Source organism: Mauremys reevesii, linkage group 3, assembly GCF_016161935.1.
Source record: "Mauremys reevesii isolate NIE-2019 linkage group 3, ASM1616193v1, whole genome shotgun sequence".
In the NCBI taxonomy this organism is placed as follows: domain Eukaryota; kingdom Metazoa; phylum Chordata; order Testudines; family Geoemydidae; genus Mauremys; species Mauremys reevesii.
The window spans coordinates 87,333,395-87,344,436 of record NC_052625.1 but is presented as its reverse complement, the minus strand read 5'-3'; the positions used below and the strand labels follow the sequence as shown (position 1 = coordinate 87,344,436).

The 11,042-nt window shown below is 46.1% G+C and overlaps 1 long non-coding RNA gene across 2 annotated transcripts in view; it reads right to left on the bottom strand.

Moving 5' to 3' along the window:
• Window positions 1-11,042, bottom strand: part of LOC120400774 — a 276,808-nt gene that overhangs the window by 152,996 nt on the left and 112,770 nt on the right. The gene's annotated exons all lie outside the window — the stretch shown is intronic.

Genomic DNA, 11,042 nt, shown 5'->3' with positions numbered 1-11,042 from the left:
CTCAGTGGAGGGGAAATGGATATAAGATAAGGCTATCTGGGTCCACATTAGCTTACACAGGGAGTAACCTGTCTTGAATAGTGGTCATAACCTCAACCCAGCCCTCCCACCCCTGGGCCCTGCCTCCTCCCCGTCCACAGAGCTGTATGCGAGGCAACTATGGAAGGACTTGTGGACTGGTGGGCAAAGAAGGGGATAAAGCCATATTCTATATTGGAGTGCCCTTCACCCTAGCTCAGATAAATGTTGAAGACTCAGACTGGAGTTGTCTAAGGGAGTGGATGGGACAATTGGGTCAAAAAAGTGTAACCCCCAAGGAGATTACATAGATTCCTGGAGCTCTGTCTGCTGGCAGCTCAGGGAGGAGGAGCCAAGGCAAACTCAGAGTCTGCCCGGCAACCAATAGGGAGTGAGATGCCCCTCCCAGGGAGTTCAGGAGAGGGGAGACGCTATTTTCAGGAGAGGCTGGAGCCAGCCAGGGCCAGGGCAGGACTGGCTGTGTGGGGAGCTAGTGAGTCCCAGGCCCCCTGAGAACTGGTCTCTAGGGACCTGACCGCAGATCCCTCAGCTGGGTTTTCCTTCCCCACGGATGATTCCCAATTGTTATGTTTGCTGAGAAATTTCCCCAGCCAGGCTGGGTTCATCTCCAGCTCCCCTGGTGAGACCAGTCCCCACATGGTCAACGCTGCTAGTCCAGGGAAGCTGCCTGCAGAGTGTGTGACTGGAGGCTGGTGAGGAGGCTACAGTTTGGATGTTAGGGTAGTTGTATAACCTATACCTTGAGCCCTGCACCCCCTTGTGGTGAGGGGAAATCCTGGGACCAACGCAGCCTGATTCCTGCTTGAGGAGGATCCCTGACAGCAGACAGCAGCCCCTCTGCAGTGACTGAGGAGTCCAGCGTCATCTTCAAACCTGAAGGTCATTCATGGAGTTTGTGAGTGCACCAGCTTTTAGTTAGTCAGTCAGGGGATTTGTTTTGGGGACCCCCTACTCCCTGAACTGTGTCCTCAAGCCAGGGAGTGAGGATTTTATAACCTGCTGCTTATTACACCTGTGGAGGGATTCACCACCTCCTCCCACTTGTGGGTCCTTTGGGCTGTACTGAACCCAGTCAGCCACACTGCTAAACCACTGCAGGGAATTTTATAGGTCATCAAGGGCCCCAGCAAAGTACGCGTACCAACAGGACACTAATTTTACACTTGTTACATCAGGTCACGGGTATTTTCAGTGTGGGCACCGGTGACCCTAAAAATAGTGTTTCACCCTGTTATGTTGTATATGTTGCCTGTTTAATATAATTATTGTGTTGAATACATTTTTATGTGTTGTATTATTTCTTGGAAGTCTCCAGCTATCTGGCAAGTAAGTGGGATTACTCTGGAGTTAGAATTTTCCACCCAAGCTGCCCTGGTGACCCTGCCAGGAAGGAGCGAGGGGGGTGGAGGCACCGCCAAATAATTTCATAGCAAAAAAGAAAAAAGATTCACCCTGCTGAGTGGGTGGCGGGATCCAAAAGAACCCAGACCTGTCCATCAGAACCTGTAAGCCGATTGCCATCAAAGGAGGTAATCAGGTGGAGAGGGGCGCTACAAAAGCATTAGTGTAGCCAGTGACACAGATTTCCACTGGGGTTTCTCTTTCAGAAGCACTTATGCAAGAGATAAAAAGATCCAGATACTATACCAAAAAGTTTATTTCCAAGAAAAATCTGAATTTTAGCATATTTACCAGATATACGAAAGGAAACACATACAAAGACCAAGTACAACAAACACTCCTATAACTAGTAATGAAGCATTAAAATACATTTTCAGAAAAAAGATGCAAGTCATAGAGGGCATAAATCACATAGGAGGCTAGGCCACATTAACTTTCTATGGGACTCAGGCTCCTAAGTCACTTAGATGTATTTGAAAATTTTATCCAGGGTGACCATCTAATGGATTTTCAAAGGAGTGTAATGTACCAGACTTGAATTATGGGCTGGCAGTTCAGGAAGATATGTGCTTTTCACTGCAAAATCCACACCATGCAGCTTTCTAGGTAAAGGGCATCTCAGTATGTCTTTTTAAAAGATTTTTTTTTTTTTTTTTTAGTACTGGTGGAAGGTGGCGGGTGACAGCTCTGAAGACAGGAGTCCTCTATTTTACCATAGCCTGGGTAACAGAACTGCAGCTCTACATTTTAAAAAAAGCACTTAGTCTGGTATCAAGATGCACCATCAGTGTGCTTCAATCCTGATCCTCCAGGGACCACTTATAATGATGATGAGACAACAGTTCAGGCTCAATGCCCATCAAGTCTCTGGCCTCTCTGCTGCAACTGCCAGTAAGGATGCCAGCTGGGGGAGGTGGTTCTGGGGATGGGCACACCTCACAAGGAGCTGCACCAAGGTCTACTCATTTCACAGAAGGCACCAAACAGGCATCAGATGCCTATAACTTCTGCTCCTTGCTAGACCTGGATCTGAACCAAACCCACCAGGGCTGAATATTTCTGAACTTTGTGGAAAGAAAGACCTTTGTGGAATCTGAACCTTGATCCAAACTTTGCAGCCAGTCCCTGTCCTTACAATGGGCTGTGCCAAAATCCTGCATTCCAGCAATTTTCAGCGTTGAAATTTGGATCCAGACCAGAATTGCATCGTTCAGAACCAATGTTTAGTGACTGACAACTTAGGTTCAAATTCACACTATCACCTAAGCCAAACCTGTTTCACTTTTAACAACCAAAGAGCCATTTTGTTATCAGAGTATACGCCACAAAAGAATGAAACCCAGTAGAAAGTATAACACAAGTTTATTATTGGACAAATGCAATTGTCTCTGTCAATGAGACTGCAGGGAGGCAGTAGAGTTACTGATGCACGACTTCTCAGTTTTTCTCCAGATATGCAATACCCTGCCTTACAATTGGTTGTGGGTGTTCGATTTGCATAATCACTCATGATATTCCTCAATAACCACATAGCACCCAAATCCCTATACTTTGCCTGACAGCCACTATTAAGCAATCAGAGAACAGGAATTTTCAGGCTTTTTACTAGCAACAAAGAAGCCATCTCTTGTTCTTGCTTCCTTCAGCTGAAGCACAAAAATTGCAATAAGTATCTGAAAGGAAAATATGTACAGCAAAAAGCAAAGAAAACAGGTGTGAAATCAGATACATGGATTTTACTTACGTTTTAAAAAAATGAAATCTTTTGACACTTCAGTCCTTTCTCTGATTCCTACACCCAACTTCTATTACCTCCTCCCTCCTATACAATCCATCAGAGAACTAGCCACATTTTTTTTTAAAATGATGCAACAGTTTTCTGCTTCTGGAACATGTCAGTTCAACAAAATTTTTGATGGGAAAAACTGAAATGTTTTAATAAAGGGCCAGATGTTTCAGTTTGGACTTTATCATTTTGTTTCAACTTGAAGGATATATAGATGTAGCTATAGATATATACTATAGTGTTTCCACATTATCAAAAAGAAAAGATTAAATGATTCCCATACAACATTTTTTGGAGTTCTTGTGCTGGAAATTTCACCTTTTCATTCTAATTTGGAACCAAAATAATTTTTTTAAAACATCTGAATTGCCTACAACACAGAAATTCCAATCGGCTCTAATCTATACGAAGACCTGGGCAGCAAAGTGAATTTTACTTCTGCAAAAGAGGTCAAGGTTTTGGAAGACAATTTTGTCCTGAATTGGGATGAAAAACCAAAACCTTGAAAAATTTCAAGGAGGGGAAATTCTATAATATATGCCAAGACGCTGGTGTTTCCAAAACAAAGTATATTCCCCAGGAACCTGAAATCCCTAGGTGAACTGACTCTGCGGCAGCCACAAAATGGGTTTCTGAGGGTTCAGGGTTCCCAGGAAGTCCTGCTCCCCAGCAGCTCACCAGGTAGGTTGTTAAGGAGCCAGGAGATGGGAGGGCAAGTGAGCAGGAAATCAGGCAGGCAGGCAGGGCCGGTGCAAAGATGTTTCGCGCCCTAGGCGAAACTTCCACCTTGCGCCCTCCCCCGTCCCCGAGCCCTGCGGTGGCTCCCTGCCCCCCCCCCGCGGCAGCTCCCCCTTTTGCCCTGAGGCACACCCCCCAGCCATGGCAGCTCCCCCACCCAGGCCCGGGGAGCCGTGCAGCAGCTCACCCCTGCTCCGCCTCCTCCCCGAGCACGCCGTCGCTGCTTCACTTCTCCCGCCTCCCAGGCTTGCGGCGCCTAAGCTGATTGTGCCCCCTCCCCCGTTACTTGCTGCAGGCGGCGCTCCCTGCACCCCCCATCCCAGATCCCTCCGCCTAAATGCCGGTGGCGACCAGGGCGGCCGAAGATCCGGCCGCCGCGGTCGCCACCGAAGAAAATGCTGCCCCCCCAAATCCTAGCGCCCTAGGCGACCGCCTAGGTCGCCTAATAGGTTGCACCAGCCCTGCAGGCAGGAGAAATCTGACTGTTTCCTTCACAAAAGTAAAAGTAACAAGCTCCTGTGGAATGTGTTGGTTTTGACAAATGATAATTTTCTGATAGAAAAAAACTTTCCATCTGAAAATTTCTGACCAGCTCTATCTATATGGTTGGAAGCTAAAGCTAGACAAATTCAGACTAGAAAGAAGATGCAACATTTTCCACAGTGAATAATAACCCGGTACAACAACTTACTGAGAGACAGGCTGGATTCTTCATCACTTGAAGTCTTAAAATTAATCCTGGATAGCTTTCTGAAATATATGCTATAGCTCAAACAGAAGTTATAGGCTTGATGCAGGAATCACTGGGTGAAATTCTATGGCTTGTGTTATGAAGGATGTTGAAATGGACCCTTCATATGGGCCTTCTGCCCTTAAAAGCTATCCATGTCAGTAAAGATGTTCTCACCAGAAACATGGTCTTAAATTTGTTTACATTTAAAATTATATTCATATTTCAGAAAGACTAATTCTCCCAAAGCAAACAAAAATAACACTTATTTTAGGGACAAGTGTTTTGCTGTCCTGTATGACGGGACCTGTCGACCCTGAGAAAACAAAGAATGTAAATGAAGAAAAGAAAAAGAAGAAAAGAAATGGAAATGATGAGAAAAAAGCAGGTGTGACCGGTGTACCAGTGGGGGCCAGCTATGGTAACTCAATTATGGTGAACTGCAAAAAAATGGGACAGACAACCCCCATAGAGCTGGTGGATATTCCAATATTTAGATTCACAAAGCCAGCATAAAACAGCTTATTACTTTACTGGTTACTCAGAAGTCCAAACAACACAGTTCCCTTAAAGTGATCGAACCTCAGGCCTCCATCCAGGTACCCAGGTCAAATAAGATGAAAATTTCTGTAAATCTTATTTCACCATATAAAATAAAAGGTTCTACAAATCCCAAAGGATCGGACACATTACCTCCCAGGTTAATGCATGTTTCAGATCTTACCCAAAAACACGCTACAGCCAATTCTTATTTACTAAACTAAAATTATTTAAAAAAAAAACAAAACAAAAGAGAGTATGGTTAAAAGATCAATATACATACAGACATGAGTTCAATTCATTGAGGTTCAGATCCATAGCAGAAATGATGAGCTTTGTAGCTGCAAAGAGTTCTTTCAGCAATAGTTCATAAGTTATAGTCCAATGTCCAAATCTCATATTCAGGGTGTACCAGCATAACTGGGACCTCAGTCTTGTGACTCAAACTTCCCTTGATGAAGTCTAAGCAGATCTGAGATGACAGAATCAGGACCCAGGGATCTTTTATACAATTTCACCTCCTCTTTGACAAGTTGGGATTTCCTCAGGGAACAAAAGGTAATTAGGATGACTTTGGAGGAGGTCCATCACCGGTACTTAGCTATACGAATTAACAAAGCCATTTGCTTATTCCTCCACCATTCACAATATATTTCAAAGCGAGAGGAATACTGAGATATCCCGTGTTTACAATTCATTTAAATGATAGGATGTTCTTTTGACCTCTGAATTATCAGAATACAGCATAGACAGGGACTGTTGATTACATTGTCGACCCTACTCATACATATGTAAATACACAAAACCACAAACATTATCTCCCTACATGTTTTATGAGGGTTATTTATTTTGCAGGATGTTTAACTCTTTCTAGCCATACGTCACAGAAGGAAAAGACAAAAGGGATAAAAAAATTAAACATCAACAAATACTAAAGTTGTTTGACAGCTCAATTTTTGCCATTGTACATTGTGTACCTTTAATTTTAAGTTTCAGCATAGTAATTAATAGCACTAAGTCAAAGTGCTTCCTGTTCACTCAGTAGTAGATGGGGCTAATATACTCTGAGCCTTTCGTTCTGTACTGTATTCGGCCCAGTATAGGGTTATCACTTTGTAAGCAGAAAGCATCTAGATTATCATTGTAGTCATAGATAATACGTTCATCAAAAAGGCTAAGTAAAGGAGCAGTGTTTTTTTTATGGCTCAGTGATCTGGCATTCAACATTTGTCAGCAGTTTCAAGAAGTCCAGGTCTATTAATGTCAATACCACTCATTTGTTTAAGTGTAGGCTTGTCTGTCTGTCTTTGTTTTGCACTGCCACATTCTTACCAGGATGACATACAATTCATTACTCAAACAAGAAAAAAAAATAATTTGCTGTCTGGTGTCTGAGCCTTTAGGATGCACTTGCTTCACATTTTCTAGCTTTGCTCTGCAACCATGAGAGCTAGAAATGTAATTTTTTAAAAAATGAATGCAGATATTGTCATGCAAGCTCTTGTTTCCAGTGGAGCTTTAAGAAAAATAATGCAAGTCTCACAATAAAAATCACAAGAGGTGGCAACATTGGGTAGGGGAAATGTCCTACCATACTGATTAAAACCTGTTCATTACCTGGGCTGGTTGACAATTTTTGAAGGAAAATTGAGTTTTTGACAAAACAAAACATTTCTATGAAAAACGTTTGCTTTCCTAAATTTTTTTTTTAAACAAGAAGTTGGATTTTCCTCCACTGAAAGTTTCAGCATTTTTTGACCAGCTCTACTTACTACCCATGAACAAACTGGAGTAAAAATCTTGTGTATGTTATTCTCTGCCAATTTTCTCTTACCTCCATTTTTTTAAACTGTAGGAGTAAGTTTTAGATAGCATGGAATTTGATACAGTTCTTATTGATAATGAAACACAGCATCACAGCAAAGATGTAGGAAACAATCATCAGAATCCCTCATGCAGTTAGAAGATATTCAAGTAGCGTTCTGTTTGCTCATCAGTTAGCAAATGAATCATTTCTGTCCTGATCGATCTGTCAGCTATTGTAAAGACCCAGATTTTAGCACACAACTTTAGTGCCGTGTTTGTATGCTTGCTAACATTGCCACCCTATGTTGTTTGGAGGGATTTGCCTCCCGTTTCCAGTTTATGATGTTCTACTAGTGACGTTGTGAAGTATAGACAATAAATCTGCCCATATTTGTTTTTGATACTTGGCTACAGAAGCTTTACCTGTGCTTCTCTTGTATGGTCACCTGGAGAGTATAAATTACTCTATAGGCCTACTTTTCTTACATTTCCAGCTGTGCTTTCTATATTACAAACATATCTGCTTATTTGGACTGCTGTTTGGTCAACGGCTTGCTGAACTCATGCCCTGCTGCACAGCTCCAATGGTTAATACTCTGCCTCAAATTACCCATTTCTTGCACTGCTGCCCAAATTAATTTTTTCTGCCGTGTCAGTTGGATATTGCTGTTTATCATTGCATAGTCCTATTTACTGCTGTACCGTTTCCCTTCATGATATACAGTGGAAAGGCCACCTTTCTTGCTGCGTTGCTGAATCATGCTCTGTATCACTGTTGCAGTATTCTTGCCCTGCTTCTTTTTGGATTGCTCTGTGATATTATTTCTCTCAACGTGCTGTTAAAACAGGTTAAGCTTTACTGCCTGGCCCATTTCTCACCTAGTTCCTGCACAGACCCAGTTCTTGTTATACTTCATACTTGGTACAAACATGTATTCCCTGCAAACCTTTTCCTATTTCTAGGAAGAAGTGCTGGATTGACAGTCGTGGACAGTGAAGACCAGGTACAAGTTTCCCCTCTCGCTACTCCTCTAAAATGCTCACAACTGGCCTGGAAGGAGCATTTTAAAGAGACCAGAAAGTGGTCCTAGTGTCCACTTACTACATTTCATACAGGCCACTTAACAGCCTTGGAATGACACTGACTTTCAGCCAATGCTGATTTAGGCCATATTAAAATAATAATAATTGATACTTAGGGACAACTGACTCCTTATTTCATCACCAATTCCCAGGGCTATCCAGCTCTTTCCACTCCTGCTCCCCTCCCCTCCTTTTTTTTTTTTTTAACTTTCTAAATGACCAACAATTATTTTTTCCTTCCCAGCTCTAGGAGCCAACATCATCAAACTTTAGAGACTTGAAATAGGATTAAAACGCTATCTAAAATTCTCTCTTCCACTAGAAGTTGTAAACCTTTGTTGTGCTCCATACTAATATCCTTTTCTCTACAAAGGAAATGTTTGTTCCCCTCGGAGCTCATGCTGTGACACTGAAAGCATGAAATGGTGGCTTTAGCTGCTAGTGCTGCTAATCACTGCTGTCATTCTTTAGCTGCTCCTGATATCATTACAACGCCTATTAAAAAACACTGTCTCTCTATTAAAAAACAGTCCTTCCCAGGCCACAATATTTCCATTTCCCCTTGAAAATGAAATGTTACCGTATCATAGAATCATTGGAAGAGACCCCAGTAGGTCATCTAGTCCAACCTCCTGCTCAAAGCAGAACTAACCCCAACTAAAACATTCCAGCCAGGGCTTCATCAAGCTGGGCTTTAAAAACCTCTAAGGATGGAGATTCCACCACCTCCCTAGAGAACCCATTCCAGTGCTTCACCATCCTTCTAGTGAAATAGTTTTTTCTAATATTCAACCTAGACCTCCCCCACTGCAACTTGAGACCATTGCTTCTTGTTCTGTCATCTGCCACCACTGAGACCAGCCTGGCTCCATCCTCTTTGGGACCCCCTTTCAGGTAGTTGAAGGCTGCTATCAAATCCCCCCTCACTCTTCTCTTCTGCAGACTAAATAAGTCCAGTTCCCTCAGCCTCTCCTCATAAGTCTTGTGCCCCAGTCCCCTAATCATTTCCATTGCCCTCCACTGGACTCTCTCCAATTTGTCCATATCCCTCCTGTAGTGGGGGGCCCCAAAATTGGACACAGTACTCCAGATGTGGCCTCACCAGTGCTGAATAGAGGGGAATAATCACTTCCCTCCATCTGCTGGCAATGCTCCTACTAATGCAACTATTAATCATAGTACTAAGGTAAGAGTCATGATGCTAGCAACAGCACCTCTCATGGTAGAGGAGGCTTCAGTTTACATCTAAGCCTGCACTTATTTGAGATTTAATCAGAGATGTGCAGTGGCTCTGAACTGCATCTATGGAAACCAGCCCACATTTTACAGCAACAGAAGCAGGGGCAGGAGCACAACCATGCAACTCTTAATTGACACTTGCTACTCAAACAACTGCAAGGTATTGTTTTTGGGGGCTGGGGGGACAACACAAGATACATGCTGACGTTAATCTCAGCTAATGAAACCTTTATCAAACTGTAGCAGGGCGGTTACCCGTTCCAGCCCTGACAGGGTAGAAGCCAGCCCTGGGAGAGGGCTAGGGGCTAGGAGAAAAAGCCCAAGCTGATTGGGGAAGGTTCTGCGCCTGGGCCACGCCCCAGTCAGGGCAGCTGGGCCTTATAAGAAGGCCAGGGCAGCCAGAAGCTGAGCAGAGTCTCTTCTCTAGTTGTGGAGAGAGACTGACCTGGCTGCAGGGGAATAAGAGGGTACCTGGGAGTGAAGCAGGGCTGGGGAAGAGCCAGAGGAGCAGGGGAGCTCCAGCCTGGCAACTCCCCAGGCTGCAGGGCCTGGTCCCAGGCCCATAGAGGTACTGGATGGTAGAAGAAGGCAGCAGGTCAAACCAGGGCCGCCCAGAGGGGGGGGCAAAGGGGGCAATTTGCCCCGGGCCCCGGGCTCCGCAGGGGCCCCCAAGAGAACAGCGGAGGCTCCCGCCTCCGCCCCTCTCCTGGAGCCTCAGCGCACCAAGCGCCGAGTCTCCGGCTGAGCCCCTGAGCCCCGCCCCGCTCCGAGCCGCGTGGGGAGGAGGCGGGGCTGGGAGCTCTGGGCTGAGCTCGGCTCCCTCCGCTCGGCGTGGAGCTCCCAGCCCCGCCCCCTCCCCACGTGGCTCTGAGCGGGACGGAGCTCAGGCCCCGCCGGCCACACGCTGCGGCTGTTTCGGCGAGGCGCTGAGGCTCCGGGTGAGGAGGGAGCCAGGGGTAAGAGGCTGGGGCCGGGCGGGGGAAGCGGGACCCGCCGCCCGGCGCAGCCGGTCTTGGCGGCGGGCCTTCCGTTCCGGGACCTGCCGCCAAAGTGCCCCGAAGACCCGCGGCGGGGACCCCCCCGCCGACGTACCGCCGGAGTGGGGGCGGGACTGAAGCAGCGGGTCCCACTTCGGCGGTAATTTGGCGGCGGGGGGCTCCCGCCGCGGGTCTTCGGGGCACTTCGGCGGCGGGTCCTGGAACGGAAGGGGCCCCCGCCGCCGAAGACCCCGGGCCCCCAGAATCCTCTGGGCGGCCCTGGGTCAAACCCCCTTGCCTGTGATGAGTGGCTTTTATACTGCAGTCTGCCCCAGGGAGTGGACTAGGTGAGGACTGGCAGTAGCCCAGACTGAGGCGAGGTGGGGGTAGTGGGTGAGGGCTCCCTGGGGAAGGGAGACCCACAGAGATTGTTGGGGTATTGCCGGGGGGCAGCACGCCAGAGAAAACAGGCACTGGGGTCCGGGGTGGGACACACGGGGCCTAGTTGTGGTGAAATACTGTGTCAAAGCAGTGGAATGGATTCACGAGGGCCTTACCACTGCAGAGCCCTGTTGTCGCTGTAGTATGGAACAGCTGATCTTTACACTGGCACAGCCGCTTGTCATTCAGCATTCAAAGACTGCTTCTACTAACTAACTATCTGAATGTGGCTTTGGTGGGCAGGGGGAATTGGGAGGGTGGG